The 24365-nt window shown below is 36.5% G+C and overlaps 1 pseudogene; it reads left to right on the plus strand.

The window, feature by feature from the left end:
* The first annotated feature begins 10259 nt into the window (after positions 1-10259).
* On the plus strand, positions 10260-10652 carry LOC149181496 (pectate lyase pseudogene; annotated as a pseudogene).
* The last annotated feature ends 13713 nt before the right edge of the window (positions 10653-24365 follow it).

The raw sequence follows: 24365 nt of genomic DNA on the forward strand, positions 1-24365 counted from the left end.
TGACGTTGATGAACATAGCAATAGATAACAAGAAGAAGTGCTAGTGCTATAATCCCACCATCAACTCCCCCAATCATAGGACCCTTACCTTTGCTATTACAACTTGAACTTGAAGAATGAGTCACATTAGAACTAGGCCCCTATAAGCAGTGTTACTTATTCTATTTGGATTTTATTCCCAAAAACCTATTCCAAACAAATTTATAAATGAATAGCAAGCATTGACTAAGTATTTCAGGTGCTAAACTTATTTCCCCTCAAATCAAACTCCGAACTTCCACATACATACATATACATAATAAGGAGACATGTATTTTTGGATGCTACAAATTAGTCAATGGAGGGTTGTTTGTTTAATGAAAGTAGGTAGCCATTTTTGTCCCTAACAAGGTTCAAATCTCCCTAGAAACATGTTTTCCCCTCATGGGAAACATGTGCTTATGCTTGCATTTGGGTCCATGTGCAAGTCCTTGGTGACTTTCACAAAACAAATCCCTGCTCATGGCCTCATCACTGAAGGATTTCAGTTCGACAGTTGTAAGTCAACTACATTACTTGTATTACTCCAAGGCTAACCGTTCAGGATGGAAATGTGTGCCACATCATGATAAGAATTAGTTATTAAAAATAGAAACAAAAAAGTTCAGATCTTTACTGCTAGCAACGAATGCATAACCTTTCTCCATTATTCACAAAAATCAAAATTATATATATTTTTTATGGTACTAATAAATTTTCATCAAAATGCAACTTGATGTCTCTATGTTAATGCTTCTGTTCCAAGTGATTAATAATGAGCAAAGAGACCATAACATATATACTTATACATAGAGAGATAATGCTTGGTAAGGAATTTAACCCAATCAATACTGTCAACTGTGAGGAGTGGATTTCACAAAGGATCAAAGCGTGATAAAGGCATAGACATGTCTACTCAAAGACACCATGAGGTAGCTCAATAGTGAGGAGTTAAGGATAGCCGAAGGTGGAGCTCTGAATTTTAGCTCAAAGAGAGAGAATCAAGACGTAGGTGGTTTTGGTAGTTAGCCAGCTTGTTGTGAGGTGTGATAAAGATTCATATTTACCAACAAAAAGAAAATCAAATAATGAGAATTTTCCCATTCTTGTATATTTGATTATCATAGAATAGTGACAATTCCATTATCATCAGTTTAACTAAAAGTTTGAATCCAATCATGTACAAATTTGTTTGAATAGGAACTAGAATCCAATCATGTACAAATTTGGTTGAATAGGAACCATAAAATTAGGCAAACACATTTGTTTTATAAAAGCATAGCTCATAAAGTTTTTCAGCACTTGAAATGCAATCCATTTCCAGGTATTTGGCTACAATTTCTTTTTAAACTACACCTTTCCTTCATCTTTCAAAACATTAGCAATGGGGATACCAAGAGAACAGGTGATCCCTTACACCAATGGAGGTCGGTTTAAAAGCTACTTCTACTCCTTGGATGGGATTGATTCTAGTTTCACCTACAAACAATTGTCGAGTTGGTATTAATTTTAGATTCTAAACCCCACCTACCTGCAATTGTTAAGGTTGATAAGTTAAGATGCTAATTCCCTTTTTAGACCATTTTCTCTGCTCATTAGCTTGTTGTATCATCTTTGGCAATGGGGATTGAAGTGCAGGTATTGTATGGCAAGTTGTTTAAGATGAAAATTGTACTTCAAAACATTCAAGGAAAACTTGTGGCTAAAGAAAGCAGAGCAGATATTGCTGAAGCAGGATTAGTGGCTTTAGTTAAAAAAAAATTGGAGTTGAATGATGACCTTGCATGTCTCTATGTCCACATGGATGCAATACAAAAGTGTTCATATGAGGTTTAGGCTGAGAAATAGTCAAATGCTCACTTGGTTAGCTCTACAACTAAAATGTCCCCTGAGACAAAATAAATAAATCACCCTACTGAATAACACTTAATGGTATTGCTCAACAATGTTGCATGCCCAAGGGATCTTACCAATTTTGATTGCTATTTGGTGTTAAGACTAAATAGAGATGAACATACTAGGTAAGGCCAACAATATTGAAGGTTTGTTTAAAAGCTACTTACTCCTACTCCTTCAATGGGATTGATTCTGGTTCCACCTACACACAATTGTCAAGTTGGTATTAAATTTAGATTCTAAACCCCACCTACCTACAATTATTAAAGTTGATAAGTTAAGGTGTTAATTCCATATTTAGACCATTTTCTCTGCTCATTAGCTTGATGTATCATCTATGGAAATGGGGGTTGAATTGCAGGTATTGTATGGCAAGTTGTCTGATATGAAAACTGTACTACAAAACCTTCAAGGAAAACTTGTGGTTGATGAAAGCAGAGTTGATATTGCTGAAGCAGGATTAGTGGCTTTAGCTAAGAAGAATTTGAAGTTGAACGATGACCTTGCATGTCTCTAGGTCCACATGGATGTAATCCATAAGCATTTAGATGAGGTCTAGACTGAGAAACAATCAACTGCTGACTTGGTTAGCTCTACAACTAAAATGTCCCCTGAGAAAAAAAAAACAAAAAAAAATCACCCTACTAAAAAAACAATTAATTAACATTTTTAAACATTTATTATGATAAATACTATAGAGACTCCAAAATGTATTCAAAATATCATCCACTTTCACCTTTATTGCCACCATTTCACTCACATGTCACAACTCCATGACCATATAACCTTTCATTAGCCTCCATTTTCATAATTATATGGGTTCCATTTGTGTTTTCCTAAAGTTAATGATTTCTAGTATTAGAAGTGAATTAAATGGTTAACACTTAGAAAAAATACATATACTTGCTAATAGTTAAATTTGGCTTGAGTTTCATGACATGTGTAAGTCATTTGGAAGCTTCCAAGGCACCCTTATGTGGCCTCCAATCCTCAAATTCCAATTTCCTTGAAGATATAGAAGAAGATTTGGATAAAGGTCAAAGAGGATATGTGTCTCATCATTACCTATTTGAGTTGTAACTCTATGAGATTTTCTAGGGATCTAGGGAGAGAATAATGGACCTCCATTAATGAGGTAGTTTCTTATGTTTTTGCATAAATAGGAGAGCCTCATCCTTTCAAAGGCATGTGTAAAGTTGGAGATACTCAGGTGAAAAGTTAAGATTACTTATGAATGGAATTTAGATTTAGCACCATGCTCACAAGTGATGTTCACCTTGATTGGTAATGCTTGCACTTGGAGCCTCTCAACTTGCCATCTCTCATGCTTTTGGATTGGCCACCTACAATGTGTGAGATTTATTGTTTTTCATAGATTAAGATTTATTGCTTTCATATATTAAGATTTATGAGAGGTTAAGAGTGATTGTTTTTATTTCTTTCATACATTTTCCCGTGTGAGAGGTTAAGAATGATTGTTTCTATTTAATTTCAATTCCGCGCATTGTACTATAATTGTACTATAATTTCTTTTGAGTTGATTGTTGAATTAGAATAGGTGAATTTGGTTTGTCATTATTTGGTTTCGAAGTTAGATTGATTTAAGTTGAAAGTTAATTTCTAGCATATACAGTGCATGCATGCTTCACAAGTTTTACGAAACCGCCGGGTTGATAATTAAATGATAGGTAATTAATTTGCCTGAACATTTTGGCATCGTTGCCTGGGAAGTGTGCATAGGAGCTAGCTTTCAGTCTAGAGTTCATATTTTTCAATTTTTTTCTAGATGCATGAATCATTTAGCTTCATTTCAATTCTGTAGTTGAACAACAATTCTACAGCTGACCAACAATTATGCAGCTCTATATTTAACTCAATGATCTATTTGTCAACAATGCATTTTAATAAAAATCATGATCAAAATTTATTGGATTTGTTTAATGATTATGATTTAAAGCATGATGCAGGAAAGAAGAAGAACTATAAAGGCACTTTATCCACAGGATCAATTGATGAATTTTATTGAGGATTGTTTTGCAGGAATCATGAAGCATTCGCGAGTAATATTTCTTTATCTTTATGAAATGCTATGATTCAAACATAGAATGAGGAAATTTTTTTCTTTTAGAAATTGGATTTATTATCGCAATTGGGAAATTGAACTAACCATTTGAAATGAAAACACATCATGAACCTGTTAATTATGCAATTTTTTTGTATGTACCTAGAGAAATTGATCACTTCTCTTTGAACACACTTACATATTATTGCAATGTTAGTGCCATGTTTATTTTCAAGTTCCAGGGCGATCAGAGAATTGAAGGAAGCCAATTGTGCACGATTGGTTTTCTATGACCAATTTCAAGAAACATGAACCAATTAAATTCATTTCTATCATCCATAAATGCCATCATTTTTCCTCTCCAAACTCATAAGCTATCCAAGCATTTTTCACTAAACATCATCGTTAACATTTTCCTTGCAAGTGTCGCATGATTTCCTCTTACATTTTCCATAATTTCCATTCATTAACCCGTTAATAAAGACATTCAGCTCGCTTACATGATGATTTGTCCTTTTTCTTTCCATTCTCTTGTTTACCCTCTTGTCATTTTCTCTTTTTCAAATAAACCTTGATCCACTGCAAAAAAAAATAAAAAATCATACGTAGTCCTTCAAAATTATTGTTTTATGCTTGCGTTAGATGATAGAGGATTCATTAAGGCCTCCCTTCTAACAAGTCTTGGCCTATCAACATCATCACATTATCTAGGTTCGGGGCTATAGTCCTTATTAGTGCATTGAGGCTTGTATGCATCAATGAAAAGTGCTCTCGCCGAAAATCATGGGAATACATTAATGTCCCTTAATCGTTGGATCTTGCAAGTGGCTCAACATTAGCTCATCTATTCGCACTTTGCAAGATTTACTTAGGTATCTTGGCACTCATTGACATTAATGGAAAATTTTCCTCGCATTGGTTAATGACATTCTGTTGAAAATGCAACAAGATGATGGAGCTTAGTGGAAAGGAGTCGCCTTCACTAAGTGGGCCCGCAGGCTATTTTTGGCACAAAGTCTATTTTTAGACTATGTCTATTTTTAGACATATGGATCATGGTCTATGAGTTGCAGGATGTTATTTGTGGATGATTGGTCATGTTGGTAAAAATATATGGACTTCTATTTTTAGACATATGGGCGGAGTCTATTTTTAGACTGCCAGGCTAAAAATAGAACAGTCAAATATTATTAGCTCTTAATAATATTTGGACTATAAACATTATCTTATCATCTTGGAGCACTTCAGTTCGAGCTACAGATGTGGCACATGCAGTTGTTAGAAGGAAATACGCTTTTCTTATGGGTCAGTTGAGCTATTGCATGATGGACTTCAATTAGAACTCAAGTGATTGAGTTTGGTGGAGTTGATTGAGGAGTTGATGGAGTTGTGTTCAGTTTGACTTGGTTGAACTAGTTGTATTTAGTTTAACTACAAATACACTAGTGATGAGTGATGTGAATTAATTATTAATTAATTCACTAATTATTAACTCATAAAGAAACTAAAGAATACATCAGTTAACTCAGTGCATGGACAGTTCAGTGGAGACAGGTGTTAGAGGTTGAGATTGCTATCAGTTGTGACTATAGTTGTGCATGAGATTTACACAATCAATGGATTGAGTATTGCCAATCAGAATTGCATGGTTCAGCCAAGGGAAATACGAGTTTGGATCAGCCATTATCATCTATTCTCATGCAGGATTTTGCAGTGGAGGCAGGCAAGCAGCGAAGGAGATTTGAACCTGTGATTGATTCAGATCTGAGCTAGTTTGTGTGTAACAAGTGGAGATAGTACTGAGTACTTGTGAGGAGTATTGTACTATGTATTGTTAAATTTTCTCAATCATTATAATATACAGATAGTGTGGGGTTTTCAGTTGTATTCTTTCCCCGGATTACATATTGTGTTAATGTGTGCATGCGATTGATGTTTCATTGTTTTTAATTCTGCAAAATTGATGATCAACGTAGAGGAGGTTATGTATTATGCATGCATTCCGCAATAGTGTATAATCAGGATAATCTCTGTGAATAAGTGTCATATTATTAAAAATTTCTACACATTCATCAATGGTCGGTAATCAAATGACTTCTCTTCATGCTCGACAACAACACATTTATTCGCATGACTAGAATTGTACCATTGGGTTTTGTAGCAGGTGAAGACTATATCATTTCATAATTTTGCAGCAAATACAACAGATTTAGCAGCAGAAATAAAGAATCCACTTTCACAACCTCATCCACCATTTATACAACCAAGAAGCATATGAAATTTTACATTCTATTCCATGATCCAGCAACAGATACAACTTCTCTACATATGCATAGTTTTTCCACTTCCTAGGTAAGTAAAGGTATGCTCTTTTCTAGCTTTTAATCATAGAATTTCTTGAATACTGAAATTATATTTTTTGGAAAATACTTCACCATATTTCCTTTCTCATTTGAAAAAAAACTGTAAACACCTTTAGTTGGGGGTGAAGGAACATCCATTTATTATCACATCCATATCACTTCATTCCATTTCACTTCATTTCATCCTAACATACTTATCCTAATAAATTATGACTGCATTATGGTTCAAAATTTATGTGATTTGCAAATAAATTCCTAAATGATGATCATATTATATGTTTGATTTAAGATCCATTCTTAAACATGTTCAACGAATCTTGCTACAACAAAAATAAGGAAGGTATTCAAACACAAGAATCAATACCAATTAAGATTTGGTTGTCACACAAGAACCAACCAAACATGTTGCAATTCAATGGATGACAAGGAATACTTTGAAAAAAGAAATGAAATTGTCAAATGCAAAGTTTAAGGACAATTGATATAAACCAAGCTCATTCAAAAGCAAATAATGATTAAGAAATGCAGTAGATTGCACAAGGACATGCAATAATGCTAGTTGGGGGGTATGTAGAGCCTCCAAAATGTATTCAAAATATCATCCACTTTCACCTTTATCACCACCATTTCACTTACATGTTGCAACTCCATGACCATATAACCTTTCATTAGCCTCCATTTTCATAATTATATGGGTTCCATTTGTGTTTTCCAAAGTTTAATGATTTCTAGTATTATAATTGAATTAAATGGTTAAAACTTAGAAAAAGGACATATAATTGCTAATACTTAAAAGTGGCTTGAGTTTCATAACATGTGTAGGTCATTTGGAAGCTTCCAAGGCACCCTTATCTGGCCTCCAATCCTCAAATTCGAATTCCCTTCAAGATATAGAAGAATATTTGGATAAAGGTCAAAAAGGATATGTGTCTCATCATTACCTATTTGAGTTGTAACTCTATGAGGTTTTCTAGGGATCTAGGGAGAGAATAACGAACCTCCATTAATGAGGTAGTTTCTTATGTTTTTGTATAAATATGAGAGCCTCCTCCTTTCAAAAGCATGTGTAAAGTTGGAGATACTAAGGTGGAAAGTTAAGATTACTTATGAATGGAATCTAGATTTAGCACCATGCTCATGAGTGATGTTCAACTTGATTAGTATTGCTTTCACTGGGAGCCTCTCAACTTTCCATCTCTCATGCTTTTGGATTGGCCACCTACAATGTGTGAGATTTATTATTTTTCATGGATTAAGATTTATTGCTTTCATAGGTTAACATTTATTTTTTTCATATCTTTTCCTGTGTGAGAGGTTAAGAGTGATTGTTTTTATTTCTTTCATATCTTTTCCTATGTGAGAGATTAAGGGTGATTATTTTTATTTCTTTCTTATCTTTTCCTATGTGAGAGGTTAAGAATGATTGTTTCTATTTTCTTTCTACCTAGAGGTTAAGAGCAATTGTTTTCATTTGCGTTCATATCTTTTCATGTGTGAGAGGTTAAGAGTGATTGTTTTTATTTGCGTTCTACCTAGAGGTTAAGAGCGATTGTTTTTATTTACTTTCCTATCAGGAAGTTAAGAGCAACTGTTTTTATTTCCTTTCATATATTTTCCTGTGTGAGAGGTTAAGAACGATTATTTTTTTAATTTCATGTAATTTCAATTCCGCGCGTTGTACTATAATTGTACTATGATTTCTTTTGAGTTGATTGTTCAATTAGAATAGGTGAATTTGGTTTGTTATTATTTGGTTTCATAGTTAGATTGATCAAAATTGAAAGTTAATTTCTAGAATATATAGTGCACGCATGCTTCGAAAGTTTTACGAAACCCCTGGGTTGACAATTAAATGATAGGTAATTAATTTGCCTCAACAAATACAATATTCAATAATTAACTATATTTTATTCAGTTTAAATATTTGTTGAAATTGTTACTTTCAATTACATTTTAATCACATATATGTTAACCTTATATGCTTTAATCATTAAATATAGTAATTTAATTATAAAAGAATTAAGAAAAATATAATGTGTCATTTTCCACTAATAACGAAGGTCGGTTTAAAAGCTACTTACTCCTACTCCTCCGATGGGACTGATTCTGGTGCCACCTAACCAATGAGGCAAGGGAATTATTTTAAAAGCTCTGCCTTTCCTTCATTTTTTGATATAATTTAGAAGAAGTATATCAAAACCATTCCTAAAAGAAGAAGAGGGACATGGTTTTGCTCATTTCCTCTAGACATTTGGATGTTTCTGCTAAAATGTTATATACTGATTTCTGAATCTGGGCGGTTGTTGCAACATATGCAAAGAGATAAATAGGGGATACTCCATTGCCTGTAACCTTAGATACCTCATCAAACAGGATTGCAGAGTAACCGATAACGTTGAGAAAATATACCTCTTGAAGCATCACTTCTCAAGGAATCATCATGTGCTCCATGGCCATTGTATTGTAGGAGGGCTTTCCTTGTGCTCCAAAAACTCCCATTTTCTTGTTTTTAAGGAAAATCCTTTGTACTGGGTTCTCCTCTGCTTCAAAAAGATATGATTAAAATCGGGTGAGATTTGCGTGTGCCTTTTACTGCCTATTTGTATATCACGTACAAGCTGTGGGTCCTGTAATCTTGTGGATGAGAATTTTCCAACAGAACACAAAGTCATTCAACATAATTATCTATATCAAGTTTTATTAGTGGGTGGATGGTGTAATTTTTGTCACATATCTCAATTTTACTCCTAGCTTCACAATTGTTTTCCTTTTTTGTTAAACGAAACCTGGTAAAAAGATCATTTTTTTATCATGAGTGATTGGTGCAAGAGAAAATTTTAGGGGATAATATTCACAGGTGGGCTAATTTTCCATGTTTTTTCCTAAAAAAAGATTCACCAATTTTCATTTTTTTCTAAAATTGATTCACCCATATTTTATAGTATAAAATTATTTACCTTAAAAAATGCAAACAAATTAGATACTAATATAAAATCATTAGAAATCTAAATATTTTTACAAAAATATTGCCAAACATTTTACAATTTGCATATTAGGGACTAGTAATATTCCCCAAGGTTTATAAATTTTAAGATAAATTCCCACCCTTAATATTTTCCTTGATTGGTGCATAATGTTCCTCTCATCACAACTCTAAAGTGTCATGAGGATATGCTTTTTGAGAATTGCAGTGGGGATTTTAGTGGTCAACGAGAAATGGCTCTAAGACTAGATTTTTTTCAGGGCTTGATAACATTTGGGACTCTTGTTTTGCCAAGGTTGTGAAGGGCCCTACAATGAAGCTTCTGCTTGTTGGAAAATCCGTGGCCATGAGAAAAAAGTCAAGCCAAAGGCGCTTCAGAGTGCTCGACATCTATAAGGTTTTGTGGGACTTAACGCCTAACATCGAAACCATTTATTACAAGGAAACGTGTGAGAATGTGCAGATGCATGCATCTACGAACTTCGTTCATCTTAGGGAGTCAACATTGGAAATAATGACTACATTCAATAATGCAATCTAGGTAGAGAATTGAAAAACCCCTTCCTCAAATGCACGATTCATGCATTTACAAGATATGTTATGAACTTCCAAATTCCATGAATCCTCCTTTTTTGGTGTTCCTTTGCACCTCTCCATGCAATTGCTAGTTTTATTATTTTCCAACCAACCAGATGTAAAAGTGGTTTCCAACAAACAAATAAAAATAAAGGCAAAATATAATCATATGTAATCATTGGTTTGGATATTGATCCGATAAGCATGCCCTTTTCAAGTTGTACTCAGTTTAATTCATGTAATTAAGATGGAAAAATTATTAGCACTTTATTTATGAAATGTATTACAATAGTATTAACAGTTCGATAAGTGAACTAAGCTATAATTAAGAAGGAAAAAGTATTAGCACTTTATTTATGAAATGTATTACAGTAGCATTAACAGTTCTATAAGTGAACTAGGTTATATTTCTTATGGAACGGGGAACCACATTGACGACTGTTGGCGCCGTGATTCATATTGGGAAAGCAATCTAAAGAGGCTTGCAAACTGCACCATTGGTTTTAGGAGGAATTCTATTGGAGGGCAGAATGGAAGATTCTATGTTGTAACTGATCCCAACAACTACGATGTGGTCAATCCTTGGCCGGGTACCCTGCGCCATGCTATTATTCAAAAGAAGCCTCTGTGGATCATATTTGAGAGCGACATGGTCATCCCACTCAAAGAAGAGCTTATCATGAACAACTACAAGACAATCAATGGCAGAGGCACTAATGTCCACATTTCTAATGGTCCTTACATTGCAGTGTAGTATGTGAGTCACATTATGTTGAACGGGGCGTACTCTGTTCTGTCGGGCATGGGTGCATCCTCCATCTATGCAAAGACTTCTAGTCTGTCAGCAAGGCCATCCTCTCTTGTCACCTCCCTCACAGGGACCATCAAATTTCTGACATGTAGAAAAAGATCTGCATGTTGACACCAATAACACAATGCCAATGACCACCTTAAATTTTCCTCCTTCTTTGAATGAGATCTATTTTCTTTATTTTTGTAATAACAACACTCCTTGTCTACGAGAGCATGTTATGTCAATAACTGTGACAAAGCTATACTACTTCTTAAACTCGATGTCCTTGAATGGCCACTCCTCTCCTGTGCAAGGAGGTTAATGGGCCAATGCAGAAGTTTTGTAGAGTTGTTGTTTAGCTTCACCATTGTTTTGAGATAAGAAAATTTTCTTATTTTATTTTAATCAATCAGTAGCTACAAATCATCGATCTGATTTCTGTAAATATTTTTCTTGGTTTTATTTCTTTTTTTGTAGTTCTGAGGAAACCCGGTTTATAGAAGCTATAAATAGAACCTTTTTGAGGATTTTTCAACATAGTCATGTCATGTGACTAGAACCCGGTGGTTTCATTTCTATTATGCCTATGCTGGTGAGAATTTAGCCTTTAAATCGAAAGTCCAGGACACCTGCCGTAGACTGTAACACTTTATTTACAAATGCAATGGAGCATGTGAAGGTCCTATTAGAAATAGAAGAATCAAGTTAATTGTATTAAACCTGAGTAGCTCACAGGTGTGGGACACCACCTGAAGACTGCCTCTGCAGAACAATCTCTACGATTACAATCATTACATTAGAAATATATAATTTACACACAATTAGGGAAGTTGAAACAACACCCTAGAAATCAGGAACAAACTCCTGATCTAAGGTTTGATTGAACCATCACTCCATTAATACATTTCATCATTAATATCAACACTCCACCTTAATGGAGAAATTGATTCACACATATGCCTAACACTTCCCTAAACAATTCAAACTTGATTCTACCAAGAGGTTTGGTAAAAATATCAGTAGCATTTTCACAACTATTACAATACTCAATATGGATTTCTTTTGACTGAACTTTCTCCCTGACAAAGTGAAACTGTGTATTGATATGCTTTGTGTTCTTATGGAATAATGGATTATTTGCAAGTTTAATGGAGCTTTGGTTGTCACATTTGATCACTATTACAACCTTTTGTTCTTCTCCAACATCAAGGAGAAGTATCCTCGACCAAACTGCTTCACATGTTGCTGCACACATAGCTTGATATTCAGCTTTTGCAGAAGAAAAGGATATTGTGTTCTACTTTTTGTTACTCCACGTAATGACCCCAGATCCAATGCTAAATGCATAGCTTGTTATGGATCGTCTGTCATCTATATTTCCTGCCCAATCAGAGTTTAAGAAACCTATCAATTTAACATCACATGGATCAGTATAAACAATACTAAAATCTAAGGTTCCCTGTAGATACCTTAAAACACCTTTTGTTGCAACCCAATGGATCTCAAGGGGATTTGACATAAATTGGCTCGATGAACTAACTACACAAGCCAAATCTAGCCTAGTTGTAGTCAAGTAGATTAGACTCCCAACTAGCTGTCTATACAAAGTCACATCTGCCTCCTTAGATCCATGATCATTCCTAAGTTTTATATTTTGATGTAAAGGTATTGTTGTAGCTTTGCACTGATCCATTCTGAACTTTTCCAGAAAGCTCCTGGCATACTCTGTGGCAAAAATGTTTGTCTAGAATCCCTCCAGACTTCCAAACCCAAATAATAATGTAGCTCTCCAAGGTCTTTCATCTCAAAAACTTGTGACATCTGCTCCTTGATTTATTTAATGAGATTATCAACATTCCCTATAATGATTAGATCATCTACATATAAAGAAATCAAAACAATCCTTCCCTCTTTATCAAACACGATATAAATATTAGGGTCATTGTTACTTATTTTATAACCATGCTGCAAGAAAAATGAATCAATTTTTTCATACCATGACCTGGGTGCCTGTTTTAGTCCATACAACACTTTCTTCAACCTATAAACTAAATGTTCTTCGCCCTGTTTGACAAACCCTCAGGTTGCACTAAGTAGACTTCTTCATTCTAATTGTGTTTAGTTTAGCTACTGGGGTAAATGTTTCATCATAATCTATGCCTTCTTGTTGTGAATACCCCTTTGCAAACAACCTAGATTTATATTTATCTATGCTCCCATCTGCTTTAAATTTGGCCTTATACAACCATTTTTATCCTATGGGTTGTTTTCCTTTATGTAGTTTAACTAAATCCCAAGTTTTGTTTTTGAGGATTGACTCATATTCCTCTTCCATAGCAGCCCTCCATTCACTATATTGACTGGCTTCTTTATAACTAGAGGGTTCAACAACATTCATCATACTAATTTTAAAAGAATTTTCCCTATATCTTGTTGGGAACTGAACATTCCTACCTGATCTCCTAATTGGTGGGGCAGCTTCAAACCTTGTCTGATCATCCTTTTGTGGACTTGACTTGACAACTACATCATCTTCTTTCCCTTCTTCTTGCTTTTGTTGTTGTTGCTGCTGCTCATTAATGTCACCTAATTCATCAGTTCCTTCTTCCACCAACAAGGACATGTTCCATTCTTCATTAGCACTCTCATGGATTCCATCATTAACCTTCTCATGAAACACTACATCTCTGCTTGCAAAAACTTTATGAGTAGAGGGATTAAATAATTTGTAAGCCTTAAATTATGTACAATACCTAACAAAAATACGTTGATGGCCTTTAAATCTAGTTTCTTTCTATCTTCCTTTGGGACATGAGCAAAGGCTTTACTATAAAAAACTCTCAAATGCTTAACTGCAGGATTATAGCCAAATAAAGTAGTTTTAAAATCTAAACTTCTTGTTGGACTCATATTCTTTAGATATACTATAATATTAATTGCTTCAACCCAAAACCCATTAGAAATATTCTTACCTTTTAACATACTACGAGCACACTCCACAAGGGTTTTGTTCTTCCTTTCTGTAACCCCGTTCTGTTGAGGAGTGTGGGGTATTGTAAAATGTTGTTGAATCCCATGATCTTTGCAGTATTTGAGGACACAAGCTTTCTTGTACTCTCCCCCTTGATCCGAGTAGAGAATCCTGATGCATTTACCTGTTTCCTTTTCAACCATACTTATGAACTCCTTGAAGTATTCAAAGGAATGGCTCTTCTTCCTGAGGAAATACACCCAAGTAAATCTAGTATAGTCATCAATAAAAAGTAAAAAATAGTATGCACCACCTAATGACCTTGTTTGCATAGGCTTGCATAAATTTGTGTGTACCAGCTTGAGTATATCTCTCCTCCTTTTATCAGCATTCACAACAAATTCATCTTTGTTCATATTTCCAAGCGCACATGCGTCAAAATCAATATGAATAAGATTTAAAACAAGAAGACCTCTGACCATACATCTTTTCTGTAATAGTAGTAGATCATTGAAGTTAATATGGCCGAACCTCTGATGCCATAAGTCCACTGCAGTCATGGAAGATGATGTCAATGCCTGATGTGGTGCACTTTTGACATTTAGCTTGTACAATCCTCCGACACGAATACTTGATGCAATAGGCTTCATATGATCCAACAGGTCTTTAATAACACAAGATGATTTATAAAATTCTACCTTGAGATTCTGATCAGTTATCATAGAGACAGAGTTTTTATCCATAGTACGTACATTACATTATGAATATGTCTAATATTTCCATTAGGAAAAACAATAGGAATATTACCATAACCTTTGATTTGGTACCCTCTATCATCGCCAAGATAGATGTTTGCTCCATTGTTGATCTCTTTGAAGTCCTCAAACCACTGTCTGTTCCCTATCATGTGGATGGATGCACCTGAGTCCACAAACCAGGTATCTACTTCATCATCCTTAGCTGAAACACAGAGTCAGATGTGAACAATCTGACGCTCTGACTCTGTTCCTCATCATCAAAATTACTTGCATGTTGTTTGCATCTCTTCTGGCCTTCATCACACTTCTTCTTCATTCAATATCTGGCTATATGAAGATTCTACCACAATAAAAACATTTGGTCGCAGAGTCATTTCTATTGAAAGACATACCTTATGGTGGGGGCATCTTTCTCTGTGGAATTGAACTACTCTTCTGTGCTGCATTTCGCTTTCCTCTGAAGGGCTTATTCTTCGCCATTAAGGCCAGATCTGAACTCTGAGGTTTATGAGTCAGCCGCCTTTCCTCCTCTTGCATGAGGATGCCTATCAATTCTTCAAACATGGGGGATTTTTCTCTTGCATTCAAGCCAGTGATGAAAATCTGATACTCATCAGTCATACCATTCATGGTAATCATCACCAATTATGTATCTGACACAGCTTCACTGATATCACCTAGCTTTTTCTTGAGCTCCTTGATCCGAAAAATAAATGCTACAATTGTCTCATTCTTCTCCATCTTGATGGAGAGAATCTTTCTCTTCAAGAACAACAATCAATTGGTTTACTTGACCTCATAGAGATCCTTGAGCGTCTTCTAGATTTCTGGTGCAGACTTACAATCATGGACATGGGGAATAATACAATCTTTTATCGACAATTTCAGGAGCATTCTTTCCTTAGTCTCCCACTTATCCCAGTCTTGGATTGTTACTGTTGTTCCTCCTGCAAGAACGTTTTACTTCACCTCATCATTATTCATAATTTCTCATGCATTGTGTCCCTCAAGCAGGGTTTGTAGCATAAATTTCCAACCAAAATAATTGGACCCATCCAGCTTGTTATTCTCATTGAGGTATGCTTCTACTAACTGATTATTCATCTTGAATAAAAAAGAAAACTTCAACCCCAGAAAATTAAAAAAACAACCCCGGATCTTAAAAATACTACAAATGCCAGATCCTTTCACCAATACTGCAAATTCCTTCTTTAAAAAATTCGCTCTTCTTATCAAATAATGAGCCCCCTTTTCTTAATTGAAAAATTAAATTAAAAAAAAAAAAAACTTTTAATTTAAAAAAATTCCAATGTCCCCCTCCGTGAACATAAACCAGCAGTGGGGATTTCTCGTTTCTAGAAAGAATTTACAGTCTGACCTTTGTTGGGGCAAGATTAACTTGGCCTAGGCTCCAGAGATTGCTTTCTGATTGAACTCGCCTAAAATTGGAAGACGAAATGGCCTCTTTGTCTTCATCGAAAATCCATCTATCCAAGCTCGAAAATCAATTAAGATGCGAACTCGCATTGTGGAAATTCAACTGGTTCACATTTTCTGACAAGAAATTCGCTTTTTTTTCCTTTATCTCTGTGATTATCTTCTCTTTTGTAGCATCTAACTCTCACGATAGACTCAGCTGCATCCACCCCTGCATCCTCTTCTCATACGAAAATCGTGAAGGATCAATCAAGAAGATCAATCAACCACTATTGACGTCAACTCACCTGCCAACTCACCAAATTCACAGAGGGTGTTGTTGTTAATTTGCAGAGGCCTCCTCTTCATTGCGTCCTCTTCTCACACACAGTCACCGATCACAGCAATAGATCTCCTCAGACTTCGTTGGGTTCAATGGCAGGAAAAAAAATTAGTCAATCGCAGAGGTTTTTCCTGAAACCTCCTTCTTCAGCTCACTATAGCCTCCACAGATCTCCACACACCAAGAACCAACTCAATCGCAAGGGCTCACCTCCTCTTCACTGCATACTCTATCGCAGGCTCCACCTAAAACACTCTTGCGTTCAACCTACGACTTGTGTGTTGTCTTAAACGCTCCTTCAACACCTCCCCTCACACGCTGCATGCCTACTCGAGCCTCAGCCAAACCAATAGAAAATTCTCACAGGTGCCTATCATAGCACAAAAACTTCTCACACGGCAGCGAAACCAACAGAAACTTCTCATATGGTCGATTCCCTTTGACTGAAGTAGAGTCGCACCGTCGAGAAAAATTAAATCACGTAATGTAGGACTGTATCAGCGTGAGTATGGAGTTGGATTGTGCACTGATCAACGCGTGTCCAATTTCCATTAAAAAACGTGCCTCCTAGTTCTGCCTCCTAGGCACATAGATCTTCCTCCCAACCTTCACTATGACTCCTCCATTGTGGGTTACAAGAAGTCCTCAACCCTGTAGCTCTAATACCATGTTAGAAACAAAAGAATCAAATTAATTGTATTAAACAAGAGTAGTTCACAGGTGTGGGACACCACCTGGAGACTGCCTCTGCAAAACACGCTCTGCCATTAGAATCATTACATGAGAAATATATAATTTACACACAATTAGGGAAGTTGAAACAACACCCTAGAAATCATAAAGAAACTCCTAATCTAAGCTTCGGTTGAACTGTTGCTCCATTAATACATTTCATCATTAATCTCAATAGGTACCTAGAATTTCATATCTATGAGCACTCCATGAAATTTAAACATCCAACATTAACCTTGAATTATCAAGGCTTCTACTAGCTAGCCATGACATAATCCTATTGAGGATATTTGCTACCAAAACCCTAGATAGCCATAGATAATCCTGGTTCTGATATTTGTTACCAAGCCATAAAGTTGTAGAAACCATTTTATGATACAACACGTTCATAATCATGACATTCATCACCAAGATATTTCAAATCACTCCATCTACTAATCTTGCATCGAAGAGAGCGTTACACATGCAGTTTTATAAATCTGGGTGCACAAACCAATTAGGCTACTCTACTCTTCCATTTAAAGGCTACTCTTAGCTTTAAACATGCTATAATTTATCATAATTAAATGGCCATTTATTAATTCTTATATTGATTAATTATAAGAAAAAAAAATACTCCGTTTAGAATGACTGGATATTGATTTTTATTTATAAATATAAGTTGAGTAATCATCAGAAGAGTCATTAATTGGTAAGTGTAATTTTTTTTGTATTTTGATGTGGATAGATATCTTTATTATATTATGGAATAGGAATTTTACAGATTATTAGGTAGATGATACAGATTTAATTTCTACAAAATATTTTAGTAGTATATACATATCAAAGATTAAGATTTATTTCCAAACTAGTTGTATTTTTTTCCCTTTTAATAAAATTCATTAATTAAAAAAATGTTATATGAAAAAATGTCAAATGAAATGAGTTATGGTTTTTTAGACATGTGATATTGATAAGCCATGTATTGGCCTTAGGTATTTTAACAAACTATATTTATAGATTAAGAATCTTCATGGTTAAGAATCTTGTTACATGTATTTTTAAATGCATATATGTTTAATTTATATATTAATTCTTTTTATCTTTTCTTTTGGTCAAGTAAGAATGGAGCCTTCTATTAACCGAACTAGTACATTACATATGTTACACGTCTATGCAAGTGTAGAGACAAAAACAAGAACTAGCCTGTTGTGGGAATGCCAACAACAAGAAACAAACCAAATCCCTAGGAGCAGGAAGAGCTGAGAACATGAACATGGGAAGTGCCTGTAGGACAGCCTGTGTGAGCATAAGGTGCCCCGCCAAATTTAAAGACCTGCATGTCCATTTTCTGATCTTGTCCTAAAGTTTATTTATTATTAGCTCCCACACTTCCTTGCTTAGAGGTTTATCTGTGAGAGGTATGCCCAGATACTTGGAAGGTAGCTAGTCCCTTTGAAACCCAAGAATTCTAGTGATGTTTCTCTAAATAGCAATGTCAGTGTTAAAGAAAAAAACTTTTGATTTGCTAAGGCTTACCTCTATGCCAGCTGCCATAGCAAAGTCATTTAAGATATGTTTGATTGTTCTGGCTTCCCTGACTGTGGGTATGCCCTACAGCATTGTGTCATCCACAAATTGTTGATGAGTGTTTTCCATGCCATCCAAGGTGAGTTTAATACCCTGGATGCTTCCTTTAGCATTTTCCATTTTAATCGCTCTGCCTAGCCCTTCTGATCCAGGTGGATCTTTAGACACCATGGCATGGAAATGATAAGAAATCAAAGTGACCAGAATGATGTCAAACTAGGACCATGTCGAAGAGCTCATCTTCCTAATTGTGGAGGTGTGAATGGTTCATTAATCCTAGTCCAGATGATGAAGTTATCACGAAAAGAAGATGGCTCTATTTCTTAAGAAAATGAGGCATTTTCTCATAAAAATGGGTTTTTTTGGCCTTAAAGGCAAATCACAATCGGCATAGTCCAAAGGGAAGACTTAAGGTGGGCCTTTAGGACCTGCGATCAGCGATCTCCGATATCGGAGTCGGGGTCATGATAGTTGCGATATCGGCGGATTGGCGATGCAGGATCAGCGTCGATGAAACGCAAAGGCCAAGGACTAGGACCCCTATGATTAGCGATCCGATATCGGCGATCGGTGATCTGTGACTCTGACTTTTGATTAGGCACGGACCCGATGAAATTGTAGATCCGGTCTGATAAAATTTGAAATCTGGGGATTCAAACTTTTCAGTGTATTCCCGTATATTTGTGGTTTTTGCCAAATCTATGATGTGATGCGATAAGTGATTAAAGCGGACCCGACAAGGTTTGTAGGGCTGATTTAAAATTTTTGAAGTCTGAATTTAAAGGGGTTTTGTCAAATTTATTAGTTTATAGAGTATTTTCTGTTTAAACAAAAAGAAGGCTATTTTCAAAGTTTTGTTGCAACGGTCGATGCTTGTAAGCAAACGACTTCTATTCTGAATAGAAACGACCCGAATTTTGATACAGCCTTGTCCCAAACATGTATAAAACACAATGGATGACAGAGAGCCGAGGTGAAGCATGGAAGGCTATGTAGCAGTGGTATGACAGAAAGCCCGGGAAGCTGCATGCCAGAGGAAGAAAAAGGCTAGAGAGAGCCTGTGCTACAGAGAGCCTGCATACCAGAGGGAGAGAGAGAGCCCGAGAGCTTGTGCTGAGTGACAGAGACCTCATTGAGGAGGTTGCGTTGATGGAGAGCCATAGAACGAGAAGACCAGGCAGAGACAGAGATAGCTAGAGCGCCGCAGAGCCACAGAGAGCTGCAGCGACATAGCCAGAATGCTATGAAGCCAAATAGCCGAGAGCTACAGAGCCGAGAGCCCATAGCAGTTCTTCTCTTATGATCGATTCTTCTTCTCATGATCGGTTCATCTTGGATCAATGCTTCTTTGATTGCTTCTTTGTGATTGATTCATTCGTTGACTAATGCTTCTTTGATGGCATTTTCTTTGATCGCTTATTCTTCTTGCAAATAGACGCTTCGGTCGATGTTGCAGCGAGCTTCAGGTTATTGACAGCAGCTTCAGATGCTTCGCTTCTTCATATGGCCATTCGAAATGAGGCCATGACAGATTGGTAGCAGACTGTGCATGTGCATTGATAATGTGAACAGATGTTCACCATGGATTGCTTTATCCTCTTCTTCATTCACATCTTCAGATGGCCCATGGTTGGTGTTAGGTATATGATTTATTCATATATTTCTTCTTTTACATTATGCTACAGATCCTTGATTGATATTGATGCAGGATCTTCTTTATTTCTTGTTGTCATGATTCCTTGCTTCGTGTTATGCAAAATCTTCTATATGATGTACTTGTTGTCATAACTCTTCATGTTATGCTTTGAGATCCCTTATTGTATGTTGCTGGGATACTCTTGTTTATTACATGTCATCATGCATGTGTTTTTCTTTGACATCCCTTTTGTGCCATGTTGGCGGGATGCTCACCATGCATGTTTTTGTATCATACTGATAGGAGTCTTTTGATTGAGAGTTCCAAGTTGTGGGATATCTCTTATAGCCACTCATGCATGAGGGCATTCTTCCTTGTATGATCGAGACATCATCTCTTGTCTACATCACCTTTATGGACAGCACATAATGTAGCGGCCTACACCATCTTGACACCAGGGCCCAGAGACGTAGTCCCTCTTGGACGAACTCTGTTATCAACGGCTTTGTTCTCATGTGTTGATGATTGTTATGTTCCTATTCTTTATAGTCTGCAGATGTATTCATTAATGTTCTTTTAAAAGCAATTTTAACACATCATGAAAGTAAAAGGTCTTGGAAAGGTCCTTCTTCACACTCAAGCCTAGATCAAGTGGTATCAGAGCAGGTCTTAATGTTGATGTGAATTGCAATGTGAACAATGGAACGTGCAATGATAGAGGATGAAAGAGTGATGTGTGAGACCATGCTCGACATATCCAAGAAAGTGGAAAATTTGTATGAAACTCTACATAAAGAAACAGAGGAAAAGGAGCAATTGTAGCTTCAGTTGCGAGCCACAGAAGAGGCCATGAAAGAACTAAAGAAAAACAAATATAATCTTCAAACAGAGAATGATGAATTGAAGATGCATTTACATGAAGAGAAGGAGGGGAAGCAATGTTTGCTACTACAGCTACAAGCAAAGGACGAGGCCTTAGAAAAGCTACAGCGAGACCCACGTGAGCTAAAAAGCAGTTCTCCATCTTCATGTATATCTCCTGATGATGATTTCGCTATGTTTGAAAATCATACCACAGGAATTGGCTCCAAATTGCTGAAGAGAATGGGATATGAAGGGAAAGGCTTGGACATTAATGGCTAAGGCATTGTCAATCCCATCCAAGTAGAGGAATTACCCCATCAGGCAGGACTTGGGTATGTCAAGAAAGGAGAGTGCTCAAAGGTGTCAGATTTGTTCGAGACTTCATCGAGGAAAGAGAATGATGGGAAGACATCCCCATCATCACATGGCAGTTTCCATTGCATGGAGAGAGCTAAGGCAAGCTCTCATTGCCATACTGACATCAGAAATAGCAAAGGAAGGTATAACCATTCTCGATATTCGAATGTTCATTTTGATCATGTTGTTAATAATGAATGAAGACAAAGGCATCGAAAAACATGTACTTTTTGTTGTTTACCTAACCATCCCTTTTCTAAGTGTTGGAAAAGAATGGCAACGCTCATGAGGCATGAAAAACCCTCTCGACAGCATGAAAAGAAACAGGGTAAGTAGGTATGGAGGAAGAAAGCCTACTACAGTCATTGTGACAGACATGGCCATTAGAGAGCCACTTGCTGGAAGGTCCATCCAAAACAACGCCTTAAGGATGGAGCATTGGTGCATGAATCAAGTGAAGTAGTTGTGCGACAGGAAAAACCACCTCAAGGAGGTGATCCATTCACATTGATAAGTGAGAAGGGGTTTCTCGACATGTTGTCGTTTCATGGTCATTCTTTTGTAAATCATTTGTTTCATTTTAAAATGTAAACATGATGATGTGTTTCCATCATGTAGTCAGCAACAATGATGTCTGGTCATGTTTTGAGTCGTGTTTTGAGTCGCATATTAATACTCTGAAAGTGATGTTATGTTTCCATCACGTGTCAAAACAATAGTGTTTGGCCTTATGTAAGTAAATCATGCATTGCGGTGATGGTGTGTTTTCTTCCACTTTTTGAAGCCACCATGATAAGTTGGCCTTGTTGTCATACCTAGAGTATTATGTCCATCTTATTATAAACTTGACCACCCAGTATGAGCTATAAACTCATGGAAAATATGGGACGTTTGAGTCTTTAGTTGGTCATGTCTTTAAAAGCATGTAATTGCAAATCCATGTACTATAGGTTGCAGAAGTAGCAGGTGTCGGCTCGTCGCTTAAGGCTCCAAAGAACAAATGTGAAGGAGATGGAAGCGAGACCTTTTCAGGAAATTTTTGATGTAGACAGGGTACAGAGAAAGATGCAGATTACTTTTTATGCTTTTGCAGGACCAAAAGCTCCTTAGTGAGGAGGATTGATCCAGATGGATCTTCAGACACCATGGCATGGAAATGCTCAAAAATCAAAGTGATCAGAATGATGTTGAACTAGGACCAGATCGAAGAGCTCATCTTCCTAATCGTGGAGGTGTGGACAGTTCGTCAATTCGAGTCCAGATAATGAAGTTATTGCGAAAAGAAGGTGGCTCTGTTCCTTAAGAAAATGAGGCATTTTCTCTTGAAAATGGGTTTTTTTTGGCCTTAAGGCAAATTGCAATCGACATAGTCCAAAGGGTGGACTTAAGGCAGGCCTTTAGGACCCCCGATCAGTGATCTCCGATATCGAAGTTGGGGGCATGATAGTTGCGATATCGGCGAATGGTGATGGAGGATCAACATTGGTGAAACCCAAAGGCCGAGGACTAGGACCCCTGGGATTAGCGATCGCCGATATCGATGATCGATGATCTGTGATCCCGACTTGCGATTAGGCACGGACCCAATGGAACTGTAGATCTGATCTGATAAAATTTGAAATCTAGGGATTCAAACTTTTTAATGTATTCCCGTATATTTGTGGTTTCGACCAAATCTGTGATGTGATGCGATAAGTGATTAAAGAAAACCCAACAAGGTTTGTAGGGCATATTTAAACTTTTTGAAGTCCGACTTTAAAGGGGTTTTGTCAGATTTATTAGTTTTTAGATTATTTTCTATTTAAACAGAAAGAAGGCTATTTTCAAATTTTTATTGCAACGGCCAATGCTTCTAAGAAAATGACTTCTATTCTGAATAGAAATGACCTTGATTTTGATGCGGCCTTGTCCCAAACATGTATAAAACATCATGGATGACAAAGAGCTGAGGAGGAGCACGAAAGGCTATGTAGCAATGGTATGACAGAAAACCCAGGAAGCTGTGTGCCAGAGGAAAAAAAAGGCCAGAGAGAGCTTGTTCTATAGAGAGCCTACATACCAGAGGGAGAGAGAGAGCCCGAGAGCCTATGCTGAGTGACAGAGACCTCATTGAGAAGGTTGCACCGATGGAGAGTCGTAGAACGACAAGACTAGGAAGAGACAAAGACAACTAAAGTGCCGCAGAGCCACAGGGAGCTGCTGCAACATAGCCAGAATGTTATGAAGCTAGAAAGCAGAGAGCTACAGAGTCGAGAGCCCAGAGCAGTTCTTCTCTTATGATCGATTCTTCTTCTCATGATTGATTCATCTTGGATCAATGCTTCTTTGATTTCTTCTTTGTGATCGATTCATCTGTTGACTAATGCTTCTTTGATAGATTCTTCTTTGATTGCTTATTCTTCTTGCAAATATATACTTTGGGATTGATGTTTCAGTGAGATTCAGCTTATTGACAACTACTTCAGATGCCTCGCTTCTTCATATGGCCATTCGTAATGAGGTCGTGACAGATTGGTAACAGACTATGCATGCGCATTGATAATGTGAACAGATGTTCATCATGGATTGTTTTATCTACTTCTTCATTCACATCTTCAGATGGCCCGTGGTTGGTGTGAGGTATATGATTTATTCATATATTTCTTCTTTTACATTATGCTGCAAATCCTTGATTAATATTGATGCAGGATCTTCTTTATTTCTTGTTGTCGTGATTCCTTACTTCGTGTTATGCGAAATCATCTATATGATGTACTTGTTGTCATAACTATTCATGTTATGCTTTGAGATCCTTTATTGTATGTTGCTGGGATACTCTTGTTTATTACATGTCGTCATGCATGTGTTTTGCTTTGACATCCGTTTTGTGCCATGTTGGCGGGATGCTCACCATGCATGTTTTTGTATCATACTAATAGGAGTCTTTTGATTTATAGTTCCAAGTTGTGGAATATCTCTTAGAGCCACTCCTGCGTGAGGGCATTTTTCCTTGTATGATCGAGACATCATCTCTTATGTACATCACCTT

The sequence above is a fragment of the Pinus tabuliformis genome, chromosome 3_2 (assembly GCF_031772625.1).
Source record: "Pinus tabuliformis cultivar Carrire ecotype Pingquan chromosome 3_2, CPIR1, whole genome shotgun sequence".
Taxonomy (NCBI): domain Eukaryota; kingdom Viridiplantae; phylum Streptophyta; class Pinopsida; order Pinales; family Pinaceae; genus Pinus; species Pinus tabuliformis.